The sequence below is a fragment of the Bubalus bubalis genome, chromosome 11, assembly GCF_019923935.1.
Source record: "Bubalus bubalis isolate 160015118507 breed Murrah chromosome 11, NDDB_SH_1, whole genome shotgun sequence".
NCBI lineage: Eukaryota > Metazoa > Chordata > Mammalia > Artiodactyla > Bovidae > Bubalus > Bubalus bubalis.
The window spans coordinates 87,600,184-87,626,796 of NC_059167.1; the positions used below are offsets into that span (position 1 = coordinate 87,600,184).

Sequence of the window (26,613 nt, forward strand, 5' to 3'; positions counted from 1 at the left end):
TGGCTGGGTGCTTGGAAGGGAGTCTGACTCGGCGTGTCTTGACTGGAAGCCTGTCACATATGTGTATGTGTGCCTTGGTGTCACTCGGGCCTGAGAGAGACAGAGAGCACTCCTGGCGTGGGGCCTCCTGTCCCTCCATCTCCTTTCCAGACCCAGAAGCAGTGATTCATGCCCCAAACTTAAAGAGAACCCAGACTCTGATTTTAAAAGCCTTTCAGAGCAGAAGAAACCAACCAGAAGGCCAGGCCAGACCACAAGCCAAACATCAGCTGTGGAATGTGCTTGCTGTTGATGGTGAGGCCAGCCAGGGGCAGACATGCTGGCAGGCTCGGCAAGAGGCCCCTCTGGTCGTCCCGAATGGGTCAGAGTGGTCACCAAGATGGTCCCTGCTCTTTCCTCTCTTTTCCCTGTGGATCTGCCTGCCTTTGAGCTCATCTTCAAACTCGCCCCCTCCCCCACCCCCAGCCTGTAAGCTGGGCTGATTCCATCATCCTTGGTGTGAAAGCTCTGGTCTGCCATCTGTCTTTCCACCTCTACTCAGCCCGGAGGACTAGGACCAGGGGACAGACAGAGGTCTGGGGGCTGCCGAGGAGGCACTCAGAAAGGCTCCCATGGCTTGTGGCCGCAGCCAACCCACTGGTCTCCCTGCCTCTGCCCTGTCCCTTCAGCGCTTGCTCCCAGTGGCCAGAGGGATGCTGCTGGGATATAGATCAGATCACATCCTATCTCTTTGCCCCAAACCCGCTGGGGCTCTCCTTCTCTGGATGAGACACCTGTGGGATCCAGCTCCCCTGCCTTTCTGACCTCATCCTCTACTCCTCCCCAACTTGCTCCTTCTGCTCCACTCATGCAGTTTCTGGAATGTTCTTGAAACATATCTGGTGCCTTGGGCTTCACCGTCTGCCTGGGATGCTCACCACCAAAGAGCCTCTCTCACTTCCTTCAGGTCTTTTCTCTAACACCTCCTCTCATAGAGGCCTTTCCTGCTCCCCTAACTAAAATGTCAGCCTCCCCTGTGTGCACCCCCTTACATAAACCCCTGCCCCTGCTTTAGTCCCCCTGGGGTATTCCTCACTCTCGAGCATTAATACCAATTTTTTAAATTCACTAATCAGGAGAGCAAGAATTCTTTTCGTTGTTGTTGTTGGAATATAATTGCTTTGTGTGTGTGCTCAGTCTCTCAATCATGTTCGACTCTTTGTGACTCTATGGACTGTAGCCTGCCAGACTCCTCTGTCCATGGGGTTTCCCAGACAAGGATACTGGAGTGAGTTGCCATTTCCTCCTCCAGGGGATCTTCCCGACCCAGGGATCGAACCCTTGATTCTTGCATCTTGTGCATTGGCAGGCGGGTTCTTTACCACTGAGCTACTGAGGAAGCTCATGATTGCTTTACACTCTTGCATTAGTTTATGCTGTACAACAAAGTGAATCAACCATAAGTATAAATATGTCCCCTCCCTCTCGAAACTCCATCCCACCGAACCAAATCCCACCCCTCTAGGTCATCGCAGAGCTCCAGGCTGGGCTCCCTGTGCTGTGCGGCAGCTCCCCGCAGCTGCCTCTTTTACACGTCACGGTGTATATACGGCAGTGCTGCTCTCCCAGTTTGCACCACCCTCCTTTCCCCCTTCTGTCAGGACAGCAATAGAAATGCAGATGTATACAGCGTGCACTCTTGAGTGTTGTTTTACATGTGTACCCCAAGGTTCAGAGAAGTGCCCAGCCAAAGTAGTCAAGTGATAAGTGGTTGTGGAATGAATGAATTAATCAATGAAAACCTCCCCCCACCCTGCAACAGCCTGAAATCCTAGTAGTTACCCCTTCTTGAGATAAGTATCACCCAAGCTCTAGGCACCTTTCTTAGGACACCAGTCCCCTAGGTATTCCCTCCTGACACTTCCAAGGCCATTTGTTATTAAAGACTTTCTTTCCAGACAAGAAGAGGGTGGTGGTGGTTATAAGTGGGCAGGTCTTGCAGGAGGGATTCTTGGTGGGAGAAGGGCCTTGAAAGGGGAAAATCATTCACAGCGTGCAGCCCAAGCCAGTCCAGCTGGCCCCATGCTGTTCAATGTTATTTACTGTGACTCAGAGAGGACACAGGGAGACATGGGATGGGACATGTTTTTACGCAATGAAAACCTAGGTATGTGACAGGATTTCCCAGAGAACATGGGGGTGGAACAGAAGTTTAAAATGCCTCTTTTCCCACAAAAGTGTAGTGATTCAGACATCATCCGTGGACCACAGAATGTGGACATGTCCTCTGGTACCCCAGAAGGAGCTGGGAGTGCCCAGAGAAGATGGCAGGGGCTGAACCATAGACCCCAGTAGTAGACCAAGCTGTGGTCCAATTCCTGGGAACCAGCAGACCAGAATCTGCCTTGGTGACTGGGGAGATGATGTGAAACCCATTGAACAGGTGGGGAGGCTGAGCCTGAGCCCAGGGTTCATATTAGGGGCATGTACCATTGACTTGGGGTTTGAATAATGGCCCTGGTATTTAAGAAGTGTGTGACTTTGGGTAGGTCACAACCTCTCTTTAGAATGTATGTGAAAGTGTTAGTCACTCAGTCATGTCTGACTCTCTGCGACCCCTAGACTGTAGGCCACCAGGCTCCTCTGTCCATGGAATTCTCCAGGCAAGAATACTGGATCGGGTTGCCATTTCCTTCTCCAGGGGATCTCCCGAGCCAGGGCTTGAACATGGGTCTCCCATGGCAGACAGATTCTTTACCATCTGAGCCACCTGGGAAGCCCCTTGGAATGTATAATGGAAATGGTAATGCCTACCTTGTAGAATTAGTATAAACCACTGGAAATAATACGGATTACCAAATGACATGTCTGGCGAGGATGAGGTGCTCTACTAAATGTGTGCTACTTGCTGGCAGTCACTGAGAGCTCCCGTGAATCAGGCTTTGTCTGAGCACTCATGTTCTCGATAATCCTATAAGAGGGGTGCTGTTATCCCCCCCACTTCAGAGCTGAGGGAACTGAGACATGTCATTAAGTAATTTACCCAAGATCACCAGGGTCATAAAGTCACAGCCTGGGATTTGAATCCAGGGAGGTCTGAGTCCAGAAACTGCAATTCCTAGAGGTCATGTGACTTGCCTGAGGTCTTGCAGCTGCTGATAAAGATGAGTTCCAGACTCCAAATCCAGGTTTGATCATCTCCAAAGGCCACCTTCTTTCCTGCTTTTCCTGTACTGCTCACATAACTCTGGCCGTATTTGTGTAACATCTGGAGTATTTTCACTTAATAATTTTCATTCAATTGACTTTAAATCAACTCAGTCTTTTCACATACCCTCATCCTAAGCAATAATTGCTATGAAATCTAAGTTTTGATTTGCTTGTAGTTTTTTAATATCCATTAAATGTGAGTTGTCAAGTCTTCCCAGATGGCTCAGTGGGTGAAGAATCTGCCTGTAATGCAGGAGACACAGGAGACAGACGGGGGTTTGATTCCTGGATTGGGAAGGTCCCCTGGAGAAGGAAATGGCAGCCCACTCTAGTATTTCTTGCCTGAACGATCCATGGACAGAGGAACCTAGTGGGCTACAGTCCATGGGGTCAGAAAGAGTCGGACACGACTAAGTGACCAGGTGCACCAGTGCGTTGTTTTAATGTTCACCTTTGTCCCACCTAAAGTCTTTGCACCCGCTGTGCCACAGGGGACACTAGGTCCCCCTGTGCAGCCCTCGGGAAGGACAGCTGTCCCCTCGTCCTTATTCATCCAGAACTGAAGTGGCTGGGTCTTGGTTGCAGCATGCAGGATCTAGTTCCCTGACCAGGGATTGAACCCGGGCCCCCAGCCTTGGCTGTGCAAAGTTTTAACCACTGGACCACCAGGCAAGTCTTTCCTTGGAGGTTTTGTCAATGACCCTGCCAGGGCTAGCAACTCCTTGGCACATGCCAGGAAGAGTCCCGAGAAGTTAGCAGGCTTGGCCATGTTCTCACATGCTCAGCCCTCCCCAGGGTGAGGCCCAGGAGGGCACTTTCCCACCACCTAGGAGCCAGGTCCCTCACTGTTTCTGCAGTGCTGTTAGGCTTGGCAGTGGCTCCCCTGGACTGGTGCCCCCTGCTGATGGAGACAGGCTGGGGAAGAAGGGTCTGCCCAGGGTGCCCCTCTCTCAAGGGCAGAGGGAGCTTTTATGCAGAACCAGAGGCCAAGAGCCCCAGATCAAAGCTTTGCTGAGCATGGGGCTGGCCTGGAGTTGAGAAAGGGGTGGGGAAGCAGTAGGGGTGGTGTAGGAACCACTGGGGAGGGCAGTCTGAATAAGTCTATTGTCTCCATGAAAGAAGAGGAAACCCCAATCCTCTCCATGACAAATGTCCTTAGAGGATGTAGGTTAAAGTGGAAAGGATATTGCTGCTTTCTCTAGGTCCTAACAGATCCAGAAAGGCCTCCTCTTCCAAGAAGCCTTCCCAGACTTCTGCCAAAGAGATTATCATAGTTCTGTGAACTTCCAAGTCACGCAGCTGCATCTCCTCACCTGACGTCTTATCAGCTGTACTCCACTGTCCACGAGGCTGCCTGTCCCTTGGGCAGTGGGCACTGTTTACCTCCTCCCCTCTTACTCTCTCCTCCTCTGTGTAGCGTCACACCATCTGCCCTTCCTGCCACTATTAGGGTCTTGACATTTCCCCAGGCAGGTCCCACCAGGCAACACTTCTCTCCTTTAAACCGCGACCCCTCACAGCCTGCTGGACAGTAAGACAACTGGAAACTAAGTCACACAGAGGCGTTCACAGCTAACAGAATGTTAGCTCCGCCCTGCCTCGTCCTGATTTTATAGGAAAGGCTGTTTGAAACCAGCCAGGACTTACACCAAATGGGTCAGTCTGGGCCAACCCTGAGTGTTACAGAAGTGGAAACCAAACCCTGGGACTGGATTGTATCTCTCACTAACTGGACCTTCCAAGCCCAGGGTCATGAAAAAGCCCTGGACTGTGGATAACGACTTCTGGGTCAAGTTCAGGCTCCCATTCTAAACTTAAATTAGCCACATGTCCTCTTAAGACTTCCATTCAATCACTTCTAAAATAAATGTTTGGCCTTCATGTTTATGAAAGCTCTTTGGGGGCTGTGCTTCCACGCTTCTGTGAACATTTCCTGAGCCAGAGTTTTCCCTCTGGTTGTAAAGCTACATGTTGCATGAGAAAGAAGTTGACAACAGAAGTTCTTTTTAATTTTATTTTATTTTAAACGTATTTTTATTGAAGTTGATTTACAATGTTGTGTTAATTTCTGCTGTATAGCAGAGTGATTCAGTTATACATATACATTCTCTTTCATATTCTTTCCCATTATGGTTTGTAACAGGATATTGAAAATAGTTCCCTGTGCCACACAGTAGGACTTTGCTTATCCATGCTATATATTAGTCTGCGTCTGCTAATCCCAAAGTCCCAGTCCACCACTCTCCCGCCCCTTCTTCCCCCGACAACCACAAGTCTGCTCTCCGTCTGTGAGTCTGTTTCTTTCTCATAGATAAGTTCATTTGTGTCATATTTTAGATTACACATATGAGAGGTATCGTATGATCTTTGTCTCTCTGTGTTTTACTGACTTAGAATGGTAAGCTCTAGGTCCATCCGTGTTGCTGCAAATGGCATCGTTGCATTCTTTTTCATGGCTGAGCAGTATTCCACTGTGTATATGTGGCACGTGTTCTTTACCCATTCATCTGCTGATGGACATTTAGGTTGCGTCCGCATCTTGGCTATTGTGAAGAGTGCTGATGTGACCTAGGCTGCATGCATCTTCTTGAATTCGAGTTTTGTCTAGATATACACCCAGGAGTGGGATTGCTGGGTCATGTGGAAGCTCTGTTTTTGGTTTTTTGAGAAAACTCCATACTGCTTTCCATAGTGCCTGGACCAGTTTACACTGGAATTCTATTTTAAAACAACTCCATCTAGAACATAGATGGACCCACTGTATGACTGGCCCTTCCTCATCCACAAGTTCATAAGGAGTCCTGTGCTTCAGAGGAGTCCTGGGCTTCAGAGTCCTGGGTTTCCAAGAGGGAACTTGGAACCTGAACATCCCAGATAAGTGGCTATCCTTGGCTTGTATTCCTCCAGTGACAGGGGACTCACCACCTCACAAGACAGGGCTTTGTTTTCTAGCAAAGGCAGATGGAGTCATGAGCCCTTAATTCTTCTAAGGTCGTAAAAGTGGCATTAGACATTGGGATAGTTTTGGAATCATAAGTAACTGACGTGTACCAAAAACCAAAGGGCTTCTGCATATCGCTCGGAACCAAAGCCTCAGCGTCCTCTATCCCCACCAAGCCTAGCCAATAGCATCCAGCTTAGTTTGGGTTCTGGTGCGTTTATGTTGAGCTCTATGCAGACAGAGAACTTTTCAAATGGGTTGGGTGTATCCGTTGTAGGGCGGGCCCGGCAGGCTTGAAAGGGACGGGCCCCCACAATTCCTTTTTTTAGTTCGCATTCAAAGACCAGGGGCAGACAGGCCCACAGTTCGCTGGGTCCTCACTGCCCTACTTCCTCTCTTACAAGGGAAAGCCTTGCCACAAATTGCATATCCTGAGCCTTGTCTTGTTCTTACTTTGTCCAAACACCCCCTGGACTGGCACTGACCTCAGATGCCCAGAGCTCTTGATCTGCACACTCCATAACAAGCAGGAGACGATCTTAGGAGTTGGAAAACCAAAACCAAACTGTCTGAGCTCTTTGAGCTGGTTAGTATGTTAGGAAAGGGAGGAACTCGCTGTCCAATTTGTCTCCCCTTGAAATGACCGGTGGCCAGGATCAAAAGTGGGCGGAGCCGCCACGTACAGCTCTCGCGTACTGCATAACTCAGTCTGCTATTAGGTTGGCCAAAAAGTTCGTTCAGATTCCTCTTTAGCCTACAGAAAGTCCCCAAAACCAAAAAGCCAACTCCATACAATGTAAACAGCCCCCTTTGCAGTTGTGAAGTGTAGTGCCGTGACCCAGGGAGTGACAGATAAATTGGTAACAGTACATGAACGGGCTTCATTAAAGCCGACACAGGGACTTAGAGATACAATATCTAGTCCAGCGTGTAGTTACAGATAAAGAAATTGAGGGCCGGGAAGAGGAAGTAATTGGTCCAGAGTCATAAAAACAAGTTAGAAGCTAGAACTAGGGCTTCTGAAGCCAAATTCAATGCTCTGACTTCCCTCCCTTCCCGAGGCTCTGACTGTCAAGTTCGCCTTCTACTACTTGTTGGCAGGTTAGTGTGTGGGGTTAGTGAGGTTCTCAGAGGCCTGAATATTTCTAGGCTCTCTCTCTCTTTTTGGTCTCATATTGTCTGATAAGTCCACAGGTGCATATTGAGCCTCTGCTGTGTGCTAGACGTTGTTCTAGATCCTGAGGAATAAGTGGGGAGAGAGACAGATACAGTCCCTTCAGTGGACTGCTGGGAAATGTGTAATAACTGACTCTGGCTCTTGGGATGGCATGGAGAGTCCTTCTTTGTAGCATTTGCCAATGACTGTGGTGTAATCACATCTTTAAATCGACTTTAAGCTACCAACAGTCATCACTGAGAGGGAAGATTGTACACAATTGTCTCTTGTGACAAGAGTCCAGCACAGCACTCGCCCCTTCCCTTGTGGAACTTAAACTCCAGTGGGAGAATAAACAAATAGCTCTCGTAGCCAGCTATAATTACCTTTAACTATAAAAGAAATAAAGAATATGCTTTGAGGGAGAGTAATGGATTCACCATAGCATGGTCAGGGAAGATTTGTCCCAGGCTGTGACATTAAAACTGGAGGTTGAGGGACTTCCTTGGTAGCTCAGTGGTTAAGACTACACACTTCCAATGTAGGGGACACAGGTTCAATCTTCGGTCAGGGAACCAAGATCCCATATAATGCGTGGAGCAGCCAGAAAAAAAAAAAAGAAAAGAAAATTGGAGATTGAGAAGGAGCTGCCTGAGCAAAGATTTGGGAAAGACCTTGAGATGGAAAGAGCTTGGTTTGAGGAGCAGGAAGGAAGGCAGTGTGTCTAGAAGCTGCAAGTGATGAAGTTTGTGGCACAGGAGCAGACAGATCCTGCAGGGCCTGGTGGGTCCTGGGAAAGGGTCTGGAATCCACCCTACATGCAATGGGAGGACCCTGGAGGGTTTGAAGCAAGAAAGTGCCAGGATCTGGTTGACATTTTTAAAAGATCACCCTGGAATCAAGTCACCAGTTAGAAGACTGGTGTTTATTAAGTCCAGGCAGAAAAGGATGAGAATAACTCGGACCGGGTGATGTCAGAGAAAATCAAGAAGAATGGGCTTGTGAGGGCTGGAGCAGGTAGAATCTGCAGGGTTTGCTGATGGGAAGTGGAGGAAAATCCCGAGGAAGGACCTCCAAGTTTCTGACTGGAGCAGCGGGGTGGATGGTAACGCCAAGTGCATTGATGGGGACACTCAGGGAAAAGCCAGTTTGGAAGAGAAAACCTCAGGTACGTCTTCGGTCTTGTGAAGTGAGGGATGCTATAAGACAACCAAGTGAAAATGTTCTAGGGGCAGCTGGATGTTGGTCGTGGGACTCAGAAGGCAGGGCTGGGCTGGGGTGTGGTCTGGGGTTCTCAGGAGCCCAGGCCACTTTGGGGTGACTGGAAGAAGGCAGCAGCCCAAGGCACACCACACTCAGCCAGATACTACGGTGGATATTTGGGGTCACATCTGATTCCAGTTTTCCACACAGCTTGGGGTATGTGTGTGTGTTTTAGTTAATCAAGACTTCATTGTACTTTTTTTTTTTGCTTTTTATTTCTGACTTTTTATTCAGTTTGCCATATACACACAAGATCTGTGTCTATGCAATACTTTTTCATTTGTTTTTTTAAATTTTTTGTTTTTTAGTTTTTACAATGTGGTGTTGGTCTCTGCTGTACAACAATGCAAATCGGCCATAATTATACATATATCCCCTCCATCTCGAACCTTCCTCCCATCCCACATCCCACCCCTCTAGGTCATCACAACAGGAATTCATCATGTCACTGCTGGTGTGTTTTAAAATCCTTCAGGGCAGCTCTTGAAAGCTTAAAGAAAGAGCTCCATTTTGATCAATGTCTCTACCTAGAGAGAAAGATAAATGATGTAAGGCAGAAAACTCCACTGGCTTTCATAAAACTGTGAGTCTTATTCCTGACAAAGGTGATCTGTGTGTTCTCTGAAGGCATGGGATGGCTGTCCAAAGCTGGGAGTGAAAACAATGTTAATTACAGCAAATTTAAGTGTGGTGTTTCTGTTTCCAATTTTTAGGCCTGTTTTCCATGAGCTTGACATCTGCTTAACCAACACATTGGCAGACTCCTGGTTTTAAAAAAAAAAATCAAAAGGGCAGATTATTGCTCTCACCAGCACTTGCTCCGATTTTCCATCTCCACCCTCTGGATGCTGATGCGAGGGTTTCTATTCAACCGCATCCACCTGCCCCCAGCAAGCATTTGGTCTCCTCTGCAGACCCTTAGTAACAGAGCTCCCACTGAAAAAGACTGCCCAGCCAATGTCTGTTGGTTTCTGATTTAGAGAATTCTTCCTTCTATAAGGCTGTGAATGCTTTGGAGAGTTGAGGGGATGTTTTGATAAGTCACACATTAGCGAGCATGTGTTTGTATAGCACAAAATATGACACTTTAAACCATTTAAAAAAGAACCATTTAAAAAATTTTATTTATTTATTTCATTTTATTTTCTTGGCTATGCTGGGTTTTTGTTGCTGTACACAGGCTTTCTCGAATCTTCCCTGGTGGCTCAGAGGGTAATGCATCTGCACACAATGCAGGAGACCCAGGTTCAATCCCTGGGTCAGGAAGATCCCCTGGAGAAGGAATGGCAACCCACTCCCGTACTCTTGCCTGGAAAATCCCATGGACGGAGGAGCCTGGTAGGCTGCAGTCCATGCGGTTGCAAAGAGTCGGACACGGCTGAGCGGCTTCACTTCACTCACAGGCTTTCTCCAGCTGTGGCTAGCAGGGGCTACTTTTCATTGTGGTGTGCGGGCTTCTCAGTGCAGTGGTTTCTCTTGTTGCAGAGCACGGGCTCTGGGTGCTCGGGCTTCCTAGCTGTGGCACACAGCCTTAGTTGCCCTGTGGTATGTGGGATCTTCCTGGACCAGGGCTCCATCCCGTGTCCCCTGCATTGGCTGGTGAATTCCTAACCAGCGGGCTACCAGGGAAGGCCCAGAACCATTTTCTGATGAAAGAAGGGTACTGAGTAGGGGAGAGAGGTCGGCGGGTCAGGCGCCCAGCATATATCATGGGGACCCTCAGAGCCTGGCTGGAGAGCAGAGGCTGAGTGGACAGAGGGGCTGTGGGCAAAGGGAAGGCTGTCTTGTGTCCCATCTGCTCACGTCCTTCTTAGATATGCAGTGCATTCTCAGTTGCTCAGTTGTGTCTGACCCTGTGCGACCCCATGGACTATAGCCCACCAGGCTCCTCTGTCCATGGAATTCTCCAGGCAAGAATACTGGAGTGGGTACCCATTTCTGATGAGCTCATCCATAGCCATTCATTCACTTGTTCATTCTTTTTTTTTTTTCTGTTTTTTTAATTAATTTATTTTTTATTGAAGGATAACTGCTTTACAGGATAATTGTTTTCTGTCAACCCTCAACATGAATCAGCCATAGATATACATATATCCACTCCCTTTTAAACCTTCCTCCCGTCTCCCTCCCCATCCCACCCCTCTAGGTTGATACAGAGCCCCTGTTTGAGTTTCCTGAGCCATACAGCAAATTTCCGTTGGCTATGTATTTTACATATGGTAATATAAGTTTCCATGTTACTCTTTCCATATATCTCACCCTCTCCTCCCCTCTCCCCATGTCCATAGGTCTATTCTCTATGTCTGTTTCTCCACTGCTGCCCTGTAATTAAATTCTTTGGTACCATTTTTCTAGATTCCATATATATGTGTTAGAATACAATATTTATTTTTCTCTTTCTGACTTACTCTACTCTATATAATAGGTTCTAGGTTCATCCAGCTCATTAGAACCTTGACTCAAATGCATTCCTTATTATGGCTGAGTAATATTCCTTTGTGTATATGTACCACAGCTTCTTTATCCATTCATCTGTTGATGGACATCTAGGTTGCTTCAATGTTCTGGCTATTGTAAATAGTGCTGCAATGAACAATGGGATACATGTGTCTTTTTCAGTTTTGGTTTCCTTAGGGTATATGCCTAGTAGTGGGATTGCTTGGTCATATGGTGGTTTTATTCCTAGTTTTTTGAGGAATCTCCATACCTTCTTCCACAGTGGCTGTATCAATTTACATTCCCACCAACAGTGCAAGCGCATTTCCTTTTCTCCACACCCTCTCCTGCATTTATTGTTTGTAGACTTTTTGATGATGACCATTCTGACTGGTGTGAGGTGATATCTCATTGTAGTTTTGATTTGCATTTCTTTAATAATGAGCTATGTTGAGCATCTTTTCATGTGTTTGTTAGCCATCTGTATGTCTTCTTTGGAGACATGTCTGTTTAGGTCTTTTCCCCACTTTGATTGGGTTGTTTGTTTTTCTGGTATTGAGTTGTATGAGCTGCTTGTATATTTTGGAAATTAATCCTTTGTCAGTTGTTTCATTTGCTATTATTTTCTCCCATTCTGAGGGTTGTCTTTTCACCTTGCTTATAGTTTCCTTTGCTGTGCAAAAGCTTTTAAGTTTAACCAGGTCCCACTTGTTTACTTTTGTTTTTATTCCTGTTACTGTAGGAGGTGGGTCATAGAGGATCTTGCTTTATGTCATCGAGTGTTCTGCCTACATTTTCCTCTAAAAGTTCTATAGTTTCTGGTCTTACATGTAGGTCTTTAATCCATTTTGAGTTTATCTTTGTGTATGGTGTTAAGAAGTGTTCTAATTTCATTCTTTTACATGTAGCTGTCCAGTTTTCCAAGCACCATTTATTGAAGAGACTGCCTTTGCCCCATTGTATATTCTTGCCTCCTTTGTCAAAAATAAGGTACCCATAGGCCCATGGGTTTATTTCTGGGCTTTCTATCTTGTTCCATTGGTCTATATTTCTGTTTTTGTGCCAATACCATACTGTCTTGGTGACTGTAGCTTTGTAGTATAATCTAAAGTCAGGAAGGTTGATTCCTCCAGCTCCATTCTTCTTTCTCAAGACTTCTTTGGCTATTTGGGGTCTTTTGTATTTCCGTATGAACTATGAAATTTTTTGTTCTAGTTCTGTGAAAAATGCCATTGGTAATTTGATAGGGATCACACTGAATCTGTAGATTGCATTTGGTAGTATAGTCATTTTCACAATACTGATTCTTTCTACCCAGGAACATGGAATATCTCTCCATCTGTTTATGTCATCTTTGATTTCTTTCATTAGTGTCTTATAATTTTCTGTGTACAGTTCTTTTGTCTCCTTAGGTAAATTTACTCCTAGATATTTAATTCTTTTTGTTGCAGTGGTGAAGGGGATTGATTCCTTAATTTCTCTTTCTGATTTTTCATTGTTAGTGTTTAGAAATACAAGTGATTTCTGTGTATGGATTTTGTGTCCTCCAACCTTGATAAATTCACTGGTTAGCTTTATTAACTTTTTCTGATACCACCTTTAGGGCTTTCTATGTACACTATCATGTCATCTGCAAACAGTGAGAGCTTTACTTCTTCTTTTCCAATCTGGATTCCTTGTATTTCTTTTTCTTTTCTCATTGCTGTAGCTAGGACTTCCAGAACTATGTTGAATAATGGTGGTGAAAGTGGACACCCTTGTCTAGTTCCTGATCTTAGAGGGAATGCTTTCAGTGTTTCACCACTGAAAATAATGTTTGCTGTAGGCTTGTTATGTCACTTGTTCATTCTTCAGTCTGTTCTGTCCACTTTGTTGTGAGCCTGTTGTGTCCCAGACACTGTGCAGGGCTCAGGGGTGAGGGGGACAGAACCCTCTCAGTTCATTTAAAGTCACCTCCCTTATGGCACCAAAAGCAAGGTTATCATAGGGTCCTCAAAGCTTCAACTCAAATGAAAGCTTCCCAAAGAAAGCTATTGCTGGTCCAGCTGGAAGGGTGTCATTTTAGGGTGTGAGCAGAGGGTCTCACCCAATCTCACTAACAAGAGCTCTCCACTGCCCTGCCTGCCCTCTCAGAGACACAGCCAGCCTTGATGAAGATGCTCAAAAGCAGTAAAGGATGTAGAGCCTTGGAAGCAGACAGGAAGCAGACCTCAGCACCAGTACATGGGCCCGGGGCAAGTCGGTCTCGGACCTTTAGCTTCCTCACCTGTTTAATGAGGATAAAAACCTCTAATCACTTGTTAGAATTAAATGAAATACTGTTCTAAGGCACCTGGCCCATCCTGGCACTTGGTGAGTGCTCTGAGTGTGGCAGGAGATCTTCACCAGGAGATTCAGAGAAGGAATGGCACATGAGCCCTGCCCAGGTACTGGGGAGGGCTAGATCCCCCTCCACATGTGTCCCTCCAGCAGAAGACCTGGGTCCCAGCAGGTGACCTTCCTGAGCCTCCATTTCCCATTGGTGGAAGGAGCCCCTGATCTATCCTGTGTGTGTGTTGACTTAATATTTGTCGAGCAGCTCCTGTTTGTAACTCTAGGCCCCAGGGGGATGCAGGAACAGCCTATGGCATGGTTCCATCCCTTGGACTCTCTACCGCAATGGGGAGGGCTGGGTTGAGAAGACAGGGAGGGGAGGCGCAGGCTGGGCAGGTGGGAGGTGGGTAGGTGGGCAGGGTGAGTGGGACTCGCACTGGGTCCCTTGATGGGCGCAGGATGGGGCTGACAGCATGAGCAGGTGTGCAGGGGCAGGAAACTGAGGGCAGAGCCTTGGAGGGGGAGGGGCAGCCAGAGTGCCTGCTGTGTAGACAGTGTTAGGGGCCGCCCGCAGGGGTCTGATGAGGTGTGAATATGTGAGTTCTCTCCCTGTGGCCATCTCTGCACACACGTGAGGGCTTCCTCCAGACTCTGCCCTAATGGGACCTTGAACTCTCCAGCCACAGTGGTCCACCCCCTCATCGCACACAGGAGGAAGCTTTCTGACTCTGACATGTACTTTTTCACATGTTTAACATTCAGGAGACATCAAAGTACATATTGATTTGGGCTCTTCCTCCTGGGAAGGTGGACATGTGGCCACAGCCACCCACAGCAAAGCTGCTGGCAAGCTCAGAGCTGCTCACAGCCAGAAACAGCAGTGGGTGTGGACTGGGGATGCACTGGTTCCTGGATGAGATCACTTCCCTGAGATTCCTCTAAGAAACAAGTGCTTTGCTTATTCCACAGGGAGGGATGACGCCTTTCCACAGAAGTCTCTCTCATATCCTCTTCCTGCCGTCCCTGTCCGCTCTGGGGATAGAGCTGGTCCTTCAGACAGAAGGCACCTCCCTCCTGTAAGCTCATCCCTCTCTCTGGACTCCAATGGGGAGAAACCATTGCCTCCTGTCATTACCACCCCCCAGTCAGCCCTCTCTGACTGATCCTTTGGCTACACGTGTGTGTGTACACAAACACTCACACTAGGCATTCCTGGTGAGCTGTGTTCTGACCAGCACGGGGCCAGGGTAGCCAAGGATAGGAGACGCCATTCAGAGATAAGGGTCTCGCCTGCTTCTTCAACAGGGGGAAGAAGGAAGGATTGGCTGGTGATGTTAGCGCTTGGAAAAGTATGAAGCAGAATGGACTCCACAGTGTTTCCTTCTGAGAAAAAGGCGGTGTGATAATGACCAATTAACAGAGAGCCATGAAGCCACATCCAGAAGGCAGTCATTTGTAAAGAAGTCAGATGCTGAAGAGCTGATTAGAGACGCTAGGAACCCGGAGGAGGGGTCTTTGCCAAGAGCAGAGAGGAGGTTATTTGTCACTTGGGGAGACCCAAGTGTGAGCAAGTTTGCTTTAAAGCAGGGGCCTCCAAACGTTTTGGCACCAGGGACTGTTTCGTGGAAGACAATTTTTTCACAGGGGTTGAGGGGGTAGGGAGGATGGTTTTAGGATGATTCAAACATATTATGTTTATTGAGCACTGTATTTCTATTGTTATTACATCAGCCCCACCTCAAATCATCAGGCATTAGATCCCGGAGGTTGGAGACCCCTTCTTTAAAGCACCAGAGGGTGCTCTAAAGCAACAGGGCCTGGTGTTAAAACTGGCTTGGTTTCACCAGACCCGCCCCACCTGATCCCGACTTCCAGCCCTAGCAGCAGAGCAGTGCCAATTCAGGGCTGAGCCACTAGGGGGCACAAGAGGGTGTCACAGCTCACTTTCATAAGTGGTTTGAAGCTGAGGGGCACTTGTATTGGACCCAAGTACTAGCGAGGAGGGAAGGCATGCCTTCCTGTTGACCCCAGTCCTGGCAGGCAACCTGATACAGACCCACAGGCGTGATGGCCATCTGCTTGCTCCTTGAAGTGCCCCTGTATCATCCGCCTACTCCTCCCCGCCAGAAGGGAGATGACTTTGGAAATGAATCCAGAGGAAAAGGTCACACAGACTCAGAATATCCTGTCTGTATAGGTTTTTAGACCACCTGGTCCAGCTTCCTCGTTTTCTATAATGGAGATCGGGGCCTGGGGAGAAGTAGCTTGTTCAACGTTCAGCCAGTCAGTGGCAGAACCCAGGAGGGGACCCAGGTCTTCTGGTGCCCAGCCTACTTCCGCTCATCACAGCAGCCCTAATTCTCAGGAGTTGGGTATTATATTCCCATGCCCCCTTCTCTGAGTTCTAGAACCAGCTGTCCTAAACTCAGGAATCCATCCTCTGGCCTTCGACCCTGACAGTGATGCTCCAGCCATGTCTCCCTTCTGAAGGATCATGGCTTCCATGACTAGAAGATCCAAGGGAGAGAAAAGTTTTGGTCCAAGGTCAAGTAACCAGGTAATCAAGGATTTAATACATACCACTGGCATCCTCAAGTTTTGAAATAAGAGGAGTCTGAAGGGAACTATGTTCCCTACCCGTTTGCTCTAAATTTCCTCACTGATGGACTTCCCTGGTGGTCCAATGGCTAAGACTCCGTGCTCACAATGTAGGGGGACTGGGTTCAAACCCTGGTCAAGTAACTGGATCCCACATGCTGCAACTAAGACTCAGCATAACCAAAAATAAATATTTTAATAAATAAATAAATTGTCTCACTGAGGTTTTAGCACCACAGTCCAACTCCAGGGCACAGCTGGGCTTTCTTGAAAAGATGACCACATTGTCTGGACCCATACTAAGGCCTCCGTGCCTTTGATATCCGGGTGTGCCCAGAAGCCACAGCCAGGAAAGTAGGGCCCTGGGGCCAGGTCTCCATGGTTCAAGCAAGGAGAATGAGACGTGGGCCTGGATAATGTAGAGCGTTAGATGACAGTTTTCTTCAGTTCTCCCCCTTTGGCTTGGGAATGCAAAATATAATCAGTTTTGCCTGGAGAGTTCCCTTCCTAAGTGTGTTTGGCTTCAGCCAACATTAAGATGAGCTTGCATTCCTCCACACAGCCTGGCCTCCAGTTCTGCTTTCAGAGACTCAAGACAGATGCTTGCGTGTCGACAACTGGAAGCTGGTTGTGTGTTTGCTCTAGCGAATCTCTCTGACGTGTGCTGGGGTTGGGCCTTAGGTAGAAGGGAGCAGGACCCTCTTATTTGACAGAGGGGGACACGGAAGCCCAGAAAGGCATAGTGACTCTCTGTGGCTACTAGGCAAATGTAGCAACCAAGCTGAGATTTGAATGTAGATCATCCTGTGCCCTGGTCCAACCTTTGCAGGGCTTCACTTTAGGCTCTGGTGACATGCAGGCATGGCTGTTGGCTCCCCCACGTGGCTGCAGACTCTGAAGACCACAGGTCATGTCTTACTTGACTTGGTGTCCCCGATTCCCAGCATGAAACCTGGAGCTTCGTAGCCCCAAATAGACATTTGTGGAATTGAAAGATTGTAGAGGAGGGTTATATGGAGGGAATGGTGGTGAATAAAGACGGGCATGAAAAAAGAAAAGCTCATGACCTTAGGTAGATCCCCACCCCTTTTCTAGCCTGAGTTCTCTCACTGGTATCAGCAAGGGTCTTAAATACAATTAGGTGGTTCTCAAACTATGTTCCAGGATACCCTAGGGTTCAAAGAACTGTCTTAGGACTGTTCCTGCAGGTGGGAGCTACTCCTTGTCCACTGTCCCTAAGTCCAGCCTTAGCTTCCTGGGTCTGCTTCTTATGTATAGATTTTGTTCTCAAAAGGTGGGATTCACTGCCCCCCCCAAAAAAACACACAAAGTTTTGAGACCTCTAGGCTATTTGATCTTTAAGATCCCTGCTTGTTCTTAAGAATAAAATCCTAATAAGTGACCCTTCCCTGATAACACATTTGTTGCACACCATTTTTGGCCCTGTGGTAAATTGTCTGAGTTGGGGGGTGGGTTTCATGTCCCATGGCCATGAGACAGAGAAAAAACGAGGTACAGAAGGGCCCTGAGCCCTAGAATTGATGCTAGGGATCTATGTGTCTGCTGTTCCTGTGTCGGCCATTCCTGTGTCCCGATGAAGCAGGACAGCCCAGCTGCAAGGCTTGGTGCGTGACTCAGGAAGGAGAGATCATGACACGCTTGCTAGGCCACCCTGCTTCCTGACCGGCTCGGTCCAGGCCTCCCCGTGAGCTCTTGAGAAGGGAATGACTGAGTTACTACTCCAAACACCATGAGTCCTCATGTTCCACCTCCTCCCTGACTGTCCACCATTTAAGAGCCAGACTGAGTCAGTTACCAGTTGCTACAATAATGCTATGTAACAAATAACCGCCCACCCCACCCCCACCAAATCTGAGTGACACACATCATTATTTAGTTCACTTGTCTGGGTCAGCTGGACATCCAGCTGACCTAAGCTAAGCTCAACTGGGAGGCCAGCTGGCCTCACAGGGCTTGCTCGTACGTGTGAGTGGATAGCTGACCCCAGCCAGGTGTGGTTATGGAGTTCAGCTCCAAGTGTTTCTCCTCCTTTTGCTGGGATATGTGGGCCAGCCTGAGCGAATACTTCTCACATTGATGGCCGAAGTGCAAGTGAGCAAGCAGAAGCAGACAAGATGTTGGCGTCCTAAGATTTCGGGTGGAAACTGGCAAGCTTTCATTTCTGCCTCATATGGCTCAGCCCAGAGTTAAGTGGGGAGGTGTCACAGGCTTTGTTTATTGTTGTTAGGTGGAGCTGAACCTTCTACTTTAGTTCAACACATTTTACTGAGGATCTCTGTGTCCCAACCCCTGCAGTGGGAATAAAGAGATGAACAAAACCCCATCCTTGTCTTCACATGGCTTGGAGTCTTGGAATGGGGAGAAGTATGGAACTCATGACACTCAGGTTTACTTTTATTTTTTTATGTACTTATTTATTGGCTTCACTGGGTCTTCATCGCTGTGCGAGAACTCTCTCTAGTGGTACACGGACTTCCCATTGCGGTGGCTTCTGTTGTTGCGGAGCACAGGCGTGTAGGCTCAGTAGTCGTGGCACCCAGGCTTTAGTTGCTCTGGAGCAGGTGGGATGCTCCCAAAGCAGGGATTAAACTATGTCCCTTGCTTTGGCAGGTGGACTCTTAACCACTGAATCACCAGGGAAGTCCCATTGCTCAGCACTGAGTTTGTTTGTTTGTTTTAATATAAATTTATTTATTTTAATTGGAGGCTAATTACTTTACAATATTGTATTGGTTTTGCCATACATCAACATGAATCCACCATGGGTGTACACATGTTCCTCATCCTGAACCCCCCTCCCACCTCCCTCCCCATACCATCCCTCTAGGGCATCCCAGTGCACCAGCCCCAAGCATCCTGTATCATGCATCGAACCTGGACTGGCGATTTGTTTCACATATGATATTATACATGTTTCAATGCCATTCTCCCAAATCATCCCACCCTCGCCCTCTCCCAAAGAGTCCATAAGACTGTTCTATATATCTGTGTCTCTTTTGCTGTCTCTCATACAGGGTTATCGTTACCATCTTTCTAAATTCCATATATACGCATTTAGTTCAGTTCAGTTCAGTCGCTCAGTTGTGTCTGACTCTTTGCGACCCCATGAATTGCAGCACGCCAGGCCTCCCTGTCCGTCACCAACTCCCGGAGTTCACTCAAATTCATATCCATCGAGTCAGTGATGCCATCCAGCCATCTCATCCTCTGTCGTCCCCTTCTCCTCCTGCCCCCAATCCCTCCCAGCATCAGAGTCTTTTCCAATGAGTCAACTCTTTGCATGAGGTGACCAAAGTACTGGAGTTTCAGCTTTAGCATCATTCCTTCCAAAGAACACAGGACTGATCTCCTTTAGAATGGACTGGTTGGATCTCCTTGCAGTCCAAGGGACTCTCAAGAGTCTTCTCCAACACCACAGTTCAAAAGCATCAATTCTTCGGTTCTCAGCTTTCTTCACAGTCCAACTCTCACATCCATACATGACTACTGGAAAAACCACAGCCTTGACTAGACGGACCTTTGTTGGCAAAGTAATGTCTCTGCTTTTGAATATACTATCTAGGTTGGTCATAACTTTCCTTCCAAGGAGTAAGTGTCTTTTAATTTCATGGCTGCAGTCACCATCTGTAGTGATTTTGCATTAGTATACTGTATTGGTGTTTTTCTTTCTGTCTTACTTCACTCTGTATAACAGGCTCCAGTTTCATCCACCTCATTAGAACTGATTCAAATGTATTCTTTTTAATGACTGAGTAATACTCCATTGTGTATATGTACCACTGCTTTCTTATCCATTCATCTGCTGATGGACATCTAGGTTGCTTCCATGTCCTGGCTATTATAAACAGTGCTATGATGAACATTGGGGTACACGTGTCTCTTTCAATTCTGGTTTCCTTGGTGTGTATGCCCAGCAGTGGGATTTCTGGGTTATATGGCAGTTCTATTTCCAGTTTTTTAAGGAATCTCCACACTGTTCTCCATAGTGGCTGTACTAGTTTGCATTCCCACCAATGGTGTAAGAGGGTTCCCTTTTCTCCACACCCTCTCTAGCATTTATTGCTTGTAGACTTTTGGATAGCAGCCATTCTGACTGATGTGAAATGGTACCTCATTGAGGTTTTGATTTGCATTTCTCTGATAATGAGTGATGTTGAGCATCTTTTCATGTGTTTGTTAGCCATCTGTATGTCTTCTTTGGAGAAATGTCTATTCTTTGGCCCATTTTTTGATTGGGTCATTTATTTTTCTGGAATTGAGCTGCAGGAGTTACTTGTATATTTTTTTAGATTAATTCTTTGTCAGTTGCTTCATTTGTTATTATTTTCTCCCATTCTGAAGGCTGTCTTTTCACCTTGCTTATAGTTTCCTTTGTTGTGCAGAAGTTTTTAAGTTTAATTAGGTCCCATTTGTTTATTTTTGCTTTTATTTCCAATATTCTGGGAGGTGGGTCATAGAGGATCCTGCTGTGATTTATGTTGGAGAGTGTTTTGCCTATGTTCTCCTCTAGGAGTTTTATAGTTTCTGGTCTTACATTTAGATCTTTAATCCATTTTGAGTTTATTTTTGTGTATGGTGTTAGAAAGTGTTCTAGTTTCATTCTTTTACAAGTGGTTGACCAGTTTTCCCAGGATCACTTGTTAAAGAGATTGTCTTTTCTCCATTGTATATTCTTGCCTCCTTTGTCAAAGATAAGGTGTCCATATGTGTGTGGCTTTATATTTTGTTCCATTGATCTATATTTCTGTCTTTGTGCCAGTACCATACTGTCTTGATGACTGGAGCTTTGTAGTAGAGCCTGAAGTCAGGCAAGTTGATTCCTCCAGTTCCATTCTTCTTTCTCAAGATTTCAGCATTGAGTTTTAACTTCAACATTTAACTATTCTCTAAACCCCTCCATGAATGGAGGTGTAGGCAGAAGGAGACTCACAGTCCAGTGTCATTCCTCTGATGCCCCAGCAGTTCTTAAGGGCAGGGTCCAGATTTCCATCCACTGGAAGCTTCCAGAGGGAAGGCATAGTTACTAGGTCTCCTGTGAGGGCTGCAGGCCCCCAAGGGCAGGATCCCCGGAGTCAGAGGGCTCCCTTACCTGCAGCCGCCTCCTCTCCAGTGGAGGCCTTTCTCCTCCTGGTCAGAAGCCTCTCTGATGAGGGGATCACATTCTCCCCACCCCCCATCTCTTCTCTCATATCTCGCCTGTGCCTTCTACAGAGGCCTAGAGATGGGGAGGTGACTCAGGCCTTGCCAGCAATGCTCCCAAACCTAGCACTGCCTTCTTAGATTCCTGTCTTTGAAACAATGGCCCCAAAGAAGAAGGAAAAGACAGCTGGGATGATGACGGAGCCAGAACCATCACATTTTTGGCATTTGCTGCAGCAATGCAGAGGATGAAAATCAGTCAGGCATCTAGAGCTCATTCGACTCAGGCTGGAATGTGTGATTGTGTTTTCCATAGCAGAAGGAGGTCCACGTTACCATTTCTTCTTACTTGGCCAGAGTCAGGGTCTTTTCTCCTGCCATGCTACGCCCCCTCCATTCCCTATCTGTGATTTGCTTTTAGACCTGAAGATTCCTGGGCCCCACGTAGAACTGGGAAGGGCGTCCTGATAACATTTCATCCTCCGTCACCCCCATCCCAGCTCCCACCATCCAAGGCAAACAAAAACTCTTGCTTACACAGGTGTGTCTGCAACCCAGAGCAGGACCCAGAGAATGAGCAGAGGCTTGGCAGATAGATGGTGCCTGAGAGATGGTCACTCTTGGGTTCCCCAGGGTAGCTTCCTCCTGTGGTCAGTTCTGGTGCTTCATCCAGACTTTCAAGGCCCTTGGGACTCTGGCTGCATCCATCTAGTGCACCTGGTCCTGTGTGTTCCACCTACTGTGATCAGGGATGCACTGTCAGCTCTCTAGTGGGCAGAATCAGGATGTGGGACCCAGGATGAGTGAGTTTTTAAGAAGGGGCAGGTGGGAGGAGGACCAACCTGGATGAGACCACCACAGTGAGGAGCTCAAGTGACCACAGTGGGGAGGAAGGCTTGATGGTGGCAGGTAGGCTGGGGAGGACTCATGAGGCCTCCAAGTGCATCCTTCCACTTGTAGCTACCTACCTTCTTTGTGCATCAGCTTCCTCACCTGTAGAGTGAAAATAATGATATACTTACTTCAAAAGGTTGATTTGGGGCTTCCCTGGTGGTCCAGTGGGTAAGAATCTGCCTGCCAACGTAGGGGACATCGTTTCGATCCCTGGTCCGGGAAGATCCCACATACTGAGAGGCAACTAAGTACGTGTGCCACGGCAACTGAAGCCTACGTACCCTAGATCTTGTGCTCCACAACAAAGAGAAGCCACCGCAATGAGAAGCCCTCACCACAACCAGAGAAAGCCCACATGCAGCCACGAAGACCCGGCACAGCCAAAAAGAAATACATAAATTTAAAAGTTGTTGTGAGGATTAAATACATTTAGCATTTAGCATAGTATCTGGTGCCTAGTGAATTCTTTGTGCATGTACACTGGAATTTTTCTTATTATTATCTAAATGGTAAGGAACTGTCTGTACCAGTCAGAGAGCTAGGAAGTAAACTAAGGAGAAAAAGGCCAACAGGCCCTGATTCTGGGAACAGGTTCTCAGAAGGTGAGAAATCCATCAGACAAGTCTCTCTGCATATTCCTAGTATAGGGCCAGGGTAAAAAGATAAAAAGTCATTCCTGGATGTTGCCCTGAATAGTGTATAGCTGGAGAAGAGAGCAGGGAAGCTGTGGAAACTCCTGTCATTCACGATAGAAGGCGATAGGCTGTGAGCCACCCAGAGGGATGTTGCTCTGAATGTTGTAGAGAGGGGATATCAGAGCTGAGCCTCGATGCTTGAGAAGAAGGGAAGAAAGGCCTTCAGGCAGGGTGGACAGCGTGGGCAAAGGCACTGGGGCAGCTCAGACAGCAGGGAAACGATTCAGTTCCAAGATCTGCTGAGTACTTTCCATGGACCAAGCACTGCCACGGGTTAGTTACTGCATTCAGTCTTGTCACCCACACAGTGAGGTTGGCATAATTATTCCCATTTTATAGATGACTAAATGGAGGACCAGAAAGGAGTAGCTCCTGGCCCAGGATTAGCCACTAATGAATGAATGTTGGAGCCAGGCTTCTAACAAGCCCCCCACCCCGAACTCAAGACCATGCTTTTCTAGGCCTGTCTTCGCCCTCAGAGAGTCTGGCAGGAGGGCAGGAGGAACCAGGCCATTCCCGACACTTTGGGCCAGAAAGGCTGTTCTCTTCTCCTTTGATGGCCCCTCATTCACACCAGGAACTCCTGCTTCTGGGCCACCTTGCTGATTCCTGCACATCACCTTTCAAGGCCAGGTCATATCTCCAGAGGCTTCCTGACCCCCTGGCCCACAGCTGTCTCTCCCAACCTGGCACTCAGGCGGCCACCTTGTACTTTATCTCTTTGAAGTTTCCTCAGGTGGCTCAGCACTGTTTGAGGCCAGCCCCCACTCGGTGCTGGGTCCAGCAATCACTACACAGACCCCATCTTGCCTTCATGGCGCCACTGTCCTGGTGGGGAGATTGGACTAATCAAATGATCATACCTGCTCTATATAATTACTAACCAGGTAATTCTAAAGGAGGGGTCATGGGTCACCTGTTAGTGAATTCAAGGGGTGTTGAGATCATTAGACAAGATCTGATGTAATGGTGGAGTGAGGGTGGTCAGAGGAGCTCCCTGGGGAGGTGGAAGAATGGGACATGTGTGCTGAGATCTGAAGAAGAGCAGATCAGATCAGAAGATCAGAACTTCTCTGAGGAGAGTTCATCAGAGAGGCTCCAGCAGAAGAAATAGCATGTGCGAAGGCCCCAAGACAGGAGGAAGCCAAACGGGAGCAGAAAGACAGCCCTGGGGCCTGGGCCACAGGCACCCGGAAGAAGACTTGACAAGAGGCCAGGGAGGCTCAGAGGGCGCTGGGGCCAGGTGGCGACTGTGGATTTTCTCCCAAGACCCTTGGGAAGCTAGTGGCAGCAGTGGGGGATGGTCCTGGGAGAGGGTGGAGTGGCCCAGCATTGCTGCTCAGCCGAGCCTCCCTAAGCTCTAGCGTGCACTCCCCGGGGAGCACAGGAGGTCTGGACATGTGTCCGCCGGCATGCCTCAGCAGCTGGGACGGGGCCGCCCCGCCTGGGGACGGGTCAGTGGCCTCCGCCCCGGCCTAGATAGTGGGTTTGAGACCCAGTGGTGCTCGCACGCCATGCTGTGGATTCAGTGCCCTCTTGAGACTGGCTGATGCTTCTTCAAAAGAAAGATAAGCTTCTGAGAAAGGGAGCAGCAGCTGATGTAATTCTGGCCACAGTCCACAGGAGAGCAAGCCCAGGAATTGTGGCATTTTTCCCCCTCTGTCATCAATATCAAGGGCAGTGAAGTGGCCAGCTGCCCAGCCAGGCTCCTGGAGTCTCTGCAATCGGCCTGCTGATTCCCATCAGAAACAATTTTGTTTTGTTTTGCTGGTGCTTGGGGTTCATAAGTCTCTGAGAAGAGTACATTCCCTGAGAATGAAAGCCATCCGCCATCAGGGGAGCAGTCCAGAGATCTTGTCAGGAGACAAGGTCAGGGTGTCAGACTTGACATCACTTTTAGGAAATCCATACTCTGGTTGGTTCGTTTGGTCAGAAGCAAATGCCAACTTGAGGAAGAAATTGGCACTTTGTAACTTAATGCCCCAGCCTTGAGAGTGTTTGTCCTCTCCCTGTGGCCAGATTTCGCTAATCTTGTCCCAGGGGGTTGGGGGTGTGGGTATTGGGGGAGATAGGACCTGTCCTCAACAGAGCCTCCTCAGAGTGAATGGAGGAGCACAGGGCCGCTGGCTCCTCTCCCATCTGCTGACCCCAACCAAACCCAAAGACATAGGAGGTGGGACCTGAGGGCAAGAAAGGAGACCCCTTTCCCTGAAAAGAATGTTCCTGCGCCCTCTCCCAGGGGTAACACAGAGCCTAGTGCCCCAAGCAATCTGATCATGGAAGTGCTCTAACCTCCTCCCAGCCGAGCGATTCGGGGCAAATTAACCTCCCAGAGATATGATAATATCTATTTCACGGGGTTGGTGTGTGATTTAAATAAGTAATATAAAATTACTGGTTAGATACCTAGAATAGTGCCAGGAATATATTAGTGCTCAGTAAATATTTTTCCTCCTGTTCCTCATTGAGGGGAGACAGCATCCCAGACAAATGCAGGTCCTGGTCTCTAAGCATTCCATCAATATCTATTGACCACTGACCATGACCTAGATCTTGATTCAAGGCACTAAGTATATGACACTGGGCAGTGTCTCTCGGCACTTAGAGGACATACGAATATTATGAAATATCAGCTGTGTGACAATCAGATAACTCTGTAACATGTTAGGGATAAGTGCTATGAAGACAAATGAAGACGGGAAATGAGAGTGACAGGGCGTCCTAGTGATGGACAAGATGACATTGAAACAGGGACCCTAATGATGTGGGGGAGTGAGCCCTGCTAGTAACTCAGGGAGGAGCATCCAGGCAGAAGGAAAGGCAGCCAGGGCAAAGACACTGAGCAGGGACAGGTCTGACACATTCTAATAACAGGAAAGGGGACAGTGTGGCTACAGCAGAAGGAAGGGGGGCAAGAGTAAATGAGGGGCTGAGGGAACCAGCTGGGGTTCCTTTGGGGAATCACAGGGCCTGGCAGGTAAGGAGTTTGGCTTTGACTGCGGGTTAGTGGGAACCCAATGGAGGGTATGGAGCTGGAGTCACGGGATCCAGCAGGTCTTGGAAGGATCCTTCCGGCCATGTTCACCCAAGATGCACTGATAGTAGAGAAGACCTTGAAGACACAATGTACACTTTTGACTTCACTGGTCCTCACCTCCCTGCCGGCCTGAGAGTGGTGGGGTGGGTCTGGATTTCCTGACTGCCAGGCACAGCTGCGTCTTGCTCAGGGTCCCCTCACTCTGCTGGGCTTGGGTACAGGAATGGGAGGACCACGGACCACCAAGGGACATTTCCAGGGGGCCCCGGGGAGCCAGATAAAGTATTTCCCCTGCAGTCAGGGAATGTGTATAGCCTGTGCATATATGTGTGTGTGCACGTCCATGTGTGGGCATGTGTGCGTGCACATATGTGCCTCTCTGAATGTGCATACATGCGTGTGCATGCACCATTTCTGGGGCAGAGTTGGAGAGTTCCACAGGTGACACCAGGGTCTCTCTCTGCTCTGTGACGTGCCCACATTGGCCAAGGACCAGTGATCCTTCATCCCCCCTGTGCTCACCTGATCGGGCCCCTCTTCCCCAGGGCTGCCTGCTGCTGACCAGGCTGATAAGTTCATTCGTGGCTGGGTTTTGTAAATAAGGCAATAATGGTCAACACATGAGAGGAATGGCAATGATATTCTGTCTGCTGTGCTCTATTTATTGTTATTGTTGTTCAGTTACTAATTCGTGTCCAATTACCCCAAGGCTTTCCACTAAACAGAATCAGTTAATTGACCAACTAGGGGCCAAGGTGAAAGGGTTTTACGGGACTTTGCCTGCTGTGCCTTGGCTGCTGCAGCTGAGCAGTGGCCCCGGCTGAAGCCAGGTGGAGCTTTGCAGGTGGATTCAGAAGGAGAGGGTCAGCCAGCAGCACTGGAGCCATGGCCACTAGGACCCCAGGCCTGGCTGGGGCAAAGGGGATGGCAA

General features: G+C 48.1%; 1 protein-coding gene across 1 annotated transcript in view; it reads left to right on the plus strand.

The window, feature by feature from the left end:
* ITGA11 (integrin subunit alpha 11) overlaps window positions 1-26,613 on the plus strand; it is a 132,325-nt gene that overhangs the window by 11,284 nt on the left and 94,428 nt on the right. The gene's annotated exons all lie outside the window — the stretch shown is intronic.